Genomic DNA, 10,692 nt, shown 5'->3' with positions numbered 1-10,692 from the left:
AAAATTGGTGGGGGCTCATACATATATACAGTGCCCAGCTGTATATATGTTATATTTTTGCGAAAAAGGTTTATATTGCTGCCCAGGGCGCCCCCCCTGCGCCCTGCACCCTTACAGTGACCGGAGTATGTGAGGTGTATGGGAGCAAAGGCACACAGCTGCAGTGCTGTGCGTTACCTCAGTGAAGATCATGAAGTCTTCTGCCGCCTCTTAAGTCTTCTTTTCTTCTCATACTCACCCGGCTTCTATCTTCCGGCTCTGCGAGGGGGACGGAGGCGCGGCTCTGGGACGGACGGCGAGGGTGAGATCCTGCGTACCAATCCCTCTGGAGCTAATGGTGTCCAGTAGCCTAAGAAGCAGGACCTTGCAACTCAGAGAGTAGGGCTGCTTCTCTCCCCTCAGTCCCTCGATGAGGGAGTCTGTTGCCAGCAGTGCTCCCTGAAAATTAAAAACCTAACAAAATACTTTCTGTCAGAAAGCTCAGGAGAGCTCCTGAAAAGCACCCAGTCTCCACTGGGCACAGTATCAAACTGAGGTCTGGAGGAGGGGCATAGAGGGAGGAGCCAGTGCACACCCAGAACTAAAGTCTTTCTTAAAGTGCCCATGTCTCCTGCGGAGCCCGTCTATCCCCATGGTCCTTACGGAGTCCCCAGCATCCTCTAGGACTTTAGAGAAAATAGGATTTTAATACCTACTGGTAAATCCTTTTCTCTTAGTCCGTAGAGGATGCTGGGCACCCATCCCAGTGCGTACTGTGTCTGCAGTTATGAAATGGCCCTTAACTCCAGAACATTTATGTGGAGACAACTTTCCTGACTTGACCATCTTCCTTGGATGTTTTCCCCCTGTGTGACTGCTCCCCAGCCTCGGAGGGTTGCATCCGTGGTCCCTAGGATCCCGTCCTGGATCCCAAACCATCGCCCCTCTAGGTGGTGAGAACTGTGCAGCCACCAATGGAGTGAGATTCTGGTCTTGGAAGACAGGATTATCCTCCGGTGCATGTGTAGGTGGGATCCGGACCACTTGTCCAACAGGTCCCACTGGAACACTCTGGCATGGAGCCTGCCAAACTGAATGGCCTCGTAGGCCGCAACCATCTTCCCCAGCAACCGAATGCATTGATGGATTAACACTCTTGCTGGTTTCAGAATTTGTTTGACCAGACTCTGGATCTCCAGAGCCATTCCACTAGAAGAAAACCTCTTCTGTGTCCAGTATCACTCCCAAAAACAACAACCGCGTCATTAGGACCAACTGCGATTTTGGCAAGTTTAGGAGCCAACCATGTTGTTAAAGAACTGTCAGGGAGAGTAGATGTTTTGCACCAACTGGTACCTGGATCTCGCCTTTATCAGGAGATCATCCAAGTACTGGATAATTGTGACTCCTTGCTTGCGAAGGAGAACCATCATTTCCGCCATCACCCTGGTGAAAATCCTCGGAGCCGTGGACAGACCAAACGGCAACGTCTGAAATTGGTAATGACAATCCTGAATTGCAAACCTCAGGTAGCTTGATGCAGTGGCTAAATGGGAACATGTAAGTAGGCATCCTTTATGTCTACCAAAACCATGAAATCTCCTTTATCCCCCGGACTGGAGATCACTACCCTGAGAGATTCCATCTTGAAATTGAATTTCTTTAGGTAGAAATTAAGGGATTTCAGATTTAAGATTGGTCTGACTGAGCCGTCCGGCTTCGGGACCACGAAGAGGCTTGAATAAAAACCTTCTCCCTGCTGACTAAGGCTGATTTGAACAATCGGTGAGGGGGAACTTCTTGAAACCCCAGTTTGTACCCTTGGGACACTATTTGTAAAACCCACAAGTCCAGGTCCGAATGAATCCAGAACTGACTGAAGAGTTTTAGACGTGCCCCCCAGTGGCGGAACTAGCGAGCAATGGGCCCATGTGCGACAAAATGGCTTGGGCCCCCCCCCCATCCCATCCCATCCAAGTCCACCCCCTCACCCCTGGAGAGGATCTGGTGAGGGGGGCCTGCTCAGGGAAGTGGATACCTAGCAACAGTGCCGTAACTAGACATTTTAGCAGTGTGTGCAAGAAACGGCATTGGAGCCCCACCCCTGCATGCAAAACAGGGGCAGTGCGCGCCGTAGGCGCGCGCAAAAAAACATAGTGGCGTGGCTTCGTGGTTAAGGGGTGTGGCCACAAAATAATACCAATTCATAAAACGGTACACAGTAGTCTCCATTATTCAAATTATGCCGCACAGTAGCACCACTACACCAGGTAGAGACCCTTTTACACCTTACGGCGGACAGATTCCTCTTTTTACACATTACAGCAGACAGCGTCCTCTTTTTACACATTACAGCAGACAGCGTCCCCTTTTTACACATTACGGCAGACAGCATCCCCCTTTTTTACACAACGGCAGACAACGTGCCCTTGTTACACATAGCGGCAGACAGCGTACATTTTTTTCACATAACGGCAGATAGCCTGCCCTTGTTACACATTACGGCAGACATCGTACACTTTTTACACATTACAGCAGACAGCTTGCCCTTGTTACACATTACAGCAGACAGCTTGCCCTTGTTACACATTATGGCAGACAGCGTGCCCTTGTTACACATAGCGGCAGACAGCGTACACTTTTTACACATAACGGCAGACAGCCTGCCCTTGTTAAACATAGCGGCAGACAGCGTACACTTTTTTCACATAACAGCAGTCAGCCTGCCCTTGTTACACATAATGGCAGACATCGTACACTTTTTACACATTACAGCAGACAGCTTGCCCTTGTTACACATTACAGCAGACAGCTTGCCCTTGTTACACATTATGGCAGACAGCGTGCCCTTGTTACACATTACGGCAGACAGCATCCCCCTTGTTACACATTACGGCAGGCAGATTCCCCCTTGTTACACATTGCGGCAAGCAGATTCCCCCTTTTTACACATTGCGGCAAGCAGCTTCCCCCTTTTTACACATTGCGGCAGGCAGATTCCCCCTTTTTACACATTGCGGCAGGCAGTCCCCCTTTTTACACATAGCTGCAGGCAGATTCCCCCTTTTTACACATAGCGGCAGGCAGATTCCCCCTTTTTACACATTGCGGCAGGCAGTCCCCCTTTTTACACATAGCTGCAGGCAGATTCCCCCTTTTAACACATAGCTGCAGGCAGATTCCCCCCTTTTACACATAGCTGCAGGCAGATTCCCCCTTTTTACACATAGCGGCAGGCAGATTCCCCCTTTTTACACATAGCGGCAGGCAGATTCCCCCTTTTTACACATAGCGGCAGGCAGATTCCCCCTTTTTACACATAGCGGCAGGCAGTCCCAACAAAGAAAGAAAGAGACGAAAGAAAGAAAGAAAGAAAGAAAGAAAGAAAGAAAGAAAGAAAGAAAGAAAGAAAGAAAGAAAGAAAGAAAGAAAGAAAGAAAGAAAGAAGAATTATACTTACCCTCTCCGCTGGCTCAGGCTCCTCGTGCAGCTTGACGATTCCCGGGCAGTAGAGAAGGAGGAGGAGGGAGGTGGAGGAGGGAGCCGCAGCAGCGCTGTGTTATTGGTGGAGGCGCTGCTGCTGCTGCCCCTCTGCTTCACTATAGGCTGTTCTCGGAAGACAGCCTATAGTGAAGCAGAGGGGCAGCAGCAGCGCCTCCACTAGTAACAAAGCGCTGCTGCGGCTCCTTCCTTCACCTCCCTCCTCCTCCTCCTCCCCCCCGTGCCGCTGCTCCTCTCATCTCCAAGCGACCCTCCTCCCTCTTCGTGTGTTACAGAGGCGGCAGCGTGTCTGGTGCTGCGGCTGCTGCCCGTAGTGCCCTGGCCTGATCTGTTCGTTACGACGGGCGGGCGGGCGGCGGGAGTCGCAGGACGCAGACCCGACGGGAGCGCTGGTGTGCGGCTGCGGCATGATACAATGAGTCATTGTGACTCATTGTAATGCCGGCGGCTGTGGGCCCTTGAGTGCGGCGGGGCCCCAGTGCAATGCACTGCCTGCCCTGCCAGTAGTTCCGCCCCTGGTGCCCCCCACTGGTGTGGGCTCCTGCAAGAGAGCCCCAGCGTCATGCAGTGGATTTGGCAGAAGCAGAGGACTCTGCTCCTGCGATCTTGAAGAGGCTTCTTGGAGTCAGCATCAGCATTCCCTTGGTGAATCCACAATGCCCTCCTATCCGAGACTGCCATGAAATTGGCCCGTGAGCACTTGTGCCCGGTGTAGGATTTTTAAATATGTGTAGTTTACTGTATGCAAGGGTTTAAAACCTTTTAGGAACTGAGATCTAAGGTGTATTACATGTAGTTAAAAAAAAAACAAAAAAGGTTTATTTTATGGCAGTAGTTTCCAAACTGGGGTTCTTGCACTGGTAGCATAGTTTGGTGGTCCAGGACCAATTAAAATTATTTATACTTTATTAAATTGGCAAAACCATTCCCTCACAACATAACTGAACCTGAGGATGACATGCTATAAACACAATTTACTTAATTTTATATTTTTTTCTGAATTTCTCAATAAAAAAAACTTTGGCCTAGGGGTGCCGTGAAACAAATTTTGATACTATTTATTTATATAGTGCTCTTTCTCCAACAGGACTCAAGGCGCTTGAGATATGGCTTCTGGAACTGAACACAGGATTCTAAATGTGGCTGTACCAAGGACCTATACAGTGGCATTACAGGTTGAGTATCCCTTATCCAAAATGCTTGGGACCAGAGGAATTTTGGATATCGGATTTTTCTGTATTTTGGAATAATTGCATACCATAACGAGATATTATGGTGATGGGACCTAAATCTAAGCACAGAATGCATTTATGTTTCATATATACCATATACACACAGCCTGAAGGTCATTTTAGCCAATATTTTTTATAACTTTGTGCATTAAACAAAGTGTGTGTACATTCACAGAATTCATTTATGTGTCATATACACCTTATACACACAGTCTGAAGTTCATTTAATACAATATTTTTAATAACTTTTTGAGTATTAAACAAAGTTTGTGTACACTGAGCCATCAAAAAACAAAGGTTTCACTATCTCAGTCTCACTCAAAAAAGTCCGTATTTCGGAATATTCCGTATTTCGGAATATTTGGATATGGGATACTCAACCTGTATTACTTTTTTCTGCTACTGGTTCTTTACCTATGCAAACAAGCATCTGACTTGCCTTTCCTATTGCTTTGTTACATTGCTCACCTGAAATAGTAATACTTAGATAGCTTTCCTCTTGCCATTATAATGCCCTTAATATTATAGTTAGCCTTTGTATTTTTGAGACGTGTATGATTTTGCATTTTTTGGCATTAAATGTTGCCATGTTCTTGACCATTCCTCTAGTCCAGGGGCGGAACTGCCAGAGACAACGGAGTCAGTTGCCGCCGGGCTCCAGCCCTAAAGGGGCTTCCTCCATTGCCCTCCGGCTGTTACGTGCCCTTCCTACTAAATAGACAAAGGCGCTACCAGCAGGGTCTCGCAGTTTGTACATTCCATGCCGTAACACCCTTCTTTCCACCTTTTTCAAGACCCAGCCCAGCAGCCTCGCCGCTGCCACCACCGCTAGCTGCAGCACTGCCAGCGGTGGGGTGCCCCTGCTTCTTCTCACACCACAGATAGCTGGGCAGCACTGCAACTGCCTGCCTGATTGCTCCGCCCCCTTCCGGCTCCCAAGCACCTCTGCTGCCCAGTGATCCAGGAGCCTGCTGCTAGGAAGAAGTGGCCGAGCTTCAGCAAGCGAGTCTGGACACTGGCGGAGGAAGCCATGATAACCAGATAATGGGGAGTGGAGAGCCAGTTCCAAGGTAATACTTTATACAGCTGGTTGAGATCCTGGTCGGTGGATATGGATTCCAAGAAAACCCTGGAGGTGCTTCCTTTCAAGGGAGACACTCTCTTTGGAGAAGACCTCAATAAGATTGTAGCTGATCTGGCTACTGCTAAAACAGCTTGCCTACCTAGTATGACTCCTACCACGCAGAAGGCTAAAAGTACTTTCCCTTGGCCCTTTCATCCTCAAGGTAAAGCGTACCCAAGGTCAGGCATACCCAAAGCAAGCTCATGCTTCCAGACCTGCCAAGCCCAGACTGAAGCAAGCCTGGGCTGCCCATCAGCCTGCTTCCAAAACAGACAAGCCTGCCGCATGACGGTGCAGGCCTCCCTCTGGGGGATCCCAGGGTGGGGGGCCCGACTTCTAGGTTTGGCATAATTCTAAGCTAGAGAATTCTGTTTGGAGCTCACCTTGTACTTTGTGAAGAAATAATCAGCATTGTGGCTGAGCAGATACATGTAGTGTGTGGCTGCAAACTGCATGGATCTGCTGCGTTGTAATGCTGATACTTTTTTTTTCAAAGTACCAATAGCTTTATATAATGTTCACAATTTTTACGCAGGATCAAATAGCTCAATAGGTAGGGGGTTTGATTAGAATTCAACAGGTTATAGGTTTGAATCCTGGGTATGGTAGTTTGAGATGTGTTATTTAATAAAGTATGTTGTTCTGACTGCTGGCATCCTATCACCTGGGATATCATACTAAATAAATGGAGTTGATCAATTTTTTTTTAATTTTTTTTTAAACTAGGGACAATTTCCAGATACTTTTCTTTATAACTGAGATTGCCCCCTGGAACTTCACATCAGTTGACAACTATGCATGAGTGGGCAGTGCTTGCTCTGGATCTGCCCACCCATTTATGTGCCGTCATAAAAGAAAGCACAACTGACAGTTATCCTGGGCGTACACTACACAATTATCTGTCAGGCTATCTATCCAGTCTGGATGGATGGAATGAAAATCTGGTAATGTATAGGAGCAAATGTCAATTAACCATTTGCTCCCAAACACTAGAAAAGTGGTCAAAAATGGTCATTACACAAATTGGTTAAACCCAAAATTTAACCAATTTGTTTAGGGGACCATTTTTGTCCATTTTCTAGTGTTTGAGAGTAAATCGTTGATGGTCATTTGCTCACATAGATAACCGGATTTCTATTCCAACCAGCCAGTGTTGGAGATATGGTCTGCCAGATTACATAATGCATACCAGAGCCATAACTAGACTTTTTGGTGCCCTGTGACAGATAATTATATGCCCCCCCCCCTCCCCATTTTTGCAATATGGACAAAAGGCGCATGCCTTGTGGGGAAGGGGCATAACAAGATTGGTCTCAGAGAAAGCACATGAGATATGAAGATATATCTAGTATACTTGACACTCAATGGTTTGTGGTATTGCCGGGGTGCCCTCCTTAAATGCATATACAGTCACACATGGCGTGTTTGTGCAAATGGCATATCAGCAGTCAGCACTAACTGGTGACATGCCATTTGTACAAGTAAGCCATGTGTGACTAATATATAAACATACTTTATTAAATAACACCTCAAACTATCATACCCAGGATTCAAACCTATAACCTGTTGAATTCTAATCAAATACCCTACCCATTGAGCTACTTGATCCTGCATCTATTCTAACCTCCAAAAACAGATTCAGTTGCATTTTCCAGCGTGTTTTGTTTGCGCCTTTGCAAATGTCTTACATCGACAAACTTATTTAGTACTATTTTGCAAATAGGGTTACATTGTCGCAACATTGTTTTTTTTTAATATATCTCCATGCAAAATTTATAATATTGTTTTTTCAAATCTCTATCAACTGCATTAATGTATTACTGCTGAGTATGTAAATGCCTTTATCCCTATAGCGTGTTTTCAGACTCCTACTCATTGCACAGAGTCGAACAATACACTGTTTAATCAAGTAAAAGCCTTCCCGGTAACACCACTGCCTAAATATAGAGCAGCAGGTGTTTAAGGACCCCTTAAGGCAACATTTAAAGATCACATTGCCTTTAATCTTTCTCTTTTAAGAAATTGTACAATATTTAAAAACTGAACATAGGTAGTATTCCTGGGGGACCATAACTATATCCTGTCTCAAATTATAGACAGACCTGTCCCAGCTAAAATATTAACTACAAATAATTTTCACCCAGGCAATTTTCATATTTATTCCTACGATAGAAGCATTGAGCGATATGCATGAATAATATGTATGAATATATTTGTTCACAATTTTCATTTTTGAGTCACTAGATTTTTATTATATCTATTAAAAGTTAAGTTTTAGTGTCTAACAATTTTTTGATTAAGAGTGCCCCAACAAAGAGTCTCTCTCTTCTTTTGTCCCATTGAGTCTTATTTTGTGTCTACTTCTTATCTACATTTAATTCTCTACCTCTAATCAAGGCATTTTTAAATGCTGGGGGCTGCCAGGACGTGAGGCCTACCTAGACTTTAGATCTGAATTTGAATGTACTTGTGAACTAACTTAATTTCCTACTTCTAAATTCATTCCTAAATTCACTACTTACATGAATCCTGTAGTTGGGCATTTTGGGACTTCGATTGTGGGCATTGTTTTGTGTCCAGACCAGCAGCAGGTGGTGTGCATTTGCTGGAAAGGCATCGAAGACCTCCGATATGCTGCATCTCCTGATGTGTGTCTCCCTCAAGTGTCTGTCAGCAAATGCCTGCTAGACACCCCATTCCAAGCTGATTGTGACATCACGGTACATGCATCATAGAACAGGCATGCTAGAACATGGGTCTTCAACCTGCGACCCTCCAGCTGCTGTGGAACTACACATCCCAGCATGCCCTGCCTCAGTTTTAGCATACCTTAATAGCAAAACTGTGGCAGGGCATGCTGGGATGTGTAGTTTCACAGCAGCTGGAGGGCCACAGGATGAAGACCCATGTGCTAAAGCCAAGCCGCAGGTACATTGAATGCTAGCAAGCTGAATATTTAAATCCTTTTTGTTCCGCAGCATTCCAATGTGGAAGATTCCATGGAACCAGAGATCCTTCCATTGAGAAGGACATGCTGCCTGGATGACTACACTGTGCAAATTAAATCACGGAGCCAGTTGGTTTGTGGGTGGCTCTGGTGACTGGGTGGTTGGGTGGGTGGTGTGTCGGAGGTGGAGCACATGCAAATGATTGCGTATCATCCAGCTAGTGAGAGAGAAAACTCATGCAGGAGTGTGCCTGCTTGTCAGTGGGTTATGCACCTTGCCAGACGTCAAATCTACATAGAGCAGCTGGAGGGGACAAGAGCAGGTTTGCAAAATATAGATAGAAGAGCATATATGCTGGCACATTCTCCATGATTGTGACAGCTTATGTTTTGGTGCACTGCACTTTCCTCCACTAAGTTTTAGCCATTTTTGTTAAGCTCAAGTGTAGTTGCTTCTCTGCCTTTTGGCTGTGATCTTGTATCGTGGTTGAAGGGTCTGCTGGAGGGAGGGATTGTTTTCTTCATTGGCGAAAGACCAAAGATATTCCAGGATGGAAGGCTTGGGAACACTATCCGTTTTTCAGTTGTGGAAGAGCACAGAGGTCGGATTGGACTACATTCTATAGTAAAGGATACCTTTCTATTTATTGCCCCTCCCCTTATATGTGTCTGTGTTACAATAAAGCTTCGGTCTTGTGATTCCCTCACCCTCTTACACTCCACACACATAGCCTTATTAACTGTTGTATTATTGTATAGTTTAAATGTATAGTGCAGTTCATGATTTATAGTGTAGGCCATAGTTGCCAATTCAGTTTATAACAAGCGGAATTGGGCTTGTTTTTTCTTCTGGTTGCTTATTTTTTGGGGTGATTGCTTGTTGCTTGTTTTTGGGCTTATAATTTTTTTTGCTGCTTGTTTTTGGGCTTCTTTTGTTTTTAGGTATCACTGATACCGACTTCCAGAGATAATTAGTCATTCATCCATATAACACAGATCCTCACACAGACATACTGTAGGTGAGACGTTGTGGATGAATAGAGTCTTAAAGAAATGATGAGTCATTCATTATGTCTATTGTTGCCGACTGCCGGTTGTGTGTATTCAGTAGGGCTAATTTGTTTTTAACAATGACAACAACAAAGACACTGACCAGACACACAACAGTGAAGCAATTTAGGACCACTTTATGTGGTATTCTTTATGTCAGATATGGTTTAAGACGCTTGGGTATTTGTTGCAAGGATTTTTAAACCAACTACCAATATGCTTCAGCGCTTCAACTCAGGAATATATAACATGGAAGCTTCTATAGACGATGGAGACAGCTCAGATGAATTTGCTTATATCCATTTTACATAAAACCTTTGTAATTCAGTGTGCTATGTACTTTACCTCGCAGTATGCCATCTGCAATGCACTTTACTTCACACAGTGTGCCATGCACTTTACCTCACACAGTGGGGGTCATTCCGAGTTCGCTCGCTAGCTGCTTTTAGCAGCATTGCACACGCTAGACCGCCGCCCTCTGGGAGTGTATCTTCGCTTAGCAGAATTGCGAACGAAAGATTAGCAGAATTGCGAATAAATAATTATTTTCAGTTTCTGAGTAGCTCGAGACTTACTCCTACACTGCGATCAGCTCAGCCCGTTTCGTTCCTGGTTTGAAGTCACAAACACGCCCTGCGTTCGGACAGCCACTCCCCCGTTTCTCCAGACACTCCTGCGTTTTATCCTGCACACTCCCAGAAAACGGTAAATTTCCGCCCAGAAACACCCACTTCCTGTCAATCACACTCCGATCACTTCAATGATGAAAATTCTTCGTTCGGACGTGAGTAAATCTACTAAGTTTTGTTCTAAATTACTTAGCGCATGCGCACTGCGTACCATACGCATGCGCATTTTTG

The sequence above is a fragment of the Pseudophryne corroboree genome (assembly GCF_028390025.1).
Source record: "Pseudophryne corroboree isolate aPseCor3 chromosome 7 unlocalized genomic scaffold, aPseCor3.hap2 SUPER_7_unloc_7, whole genome shotgun sequence".
NCBI lineage: Eukaryota > Metazoa > Chordata > Amphibia > Anura > Myobatrachidae > Pseudophryne > Pseudophryne corroboree.
The sequence above is the reverse complement of the archived record's forward strand: the minus strand, read 5'-3'. Positions refer to the sequence as shown.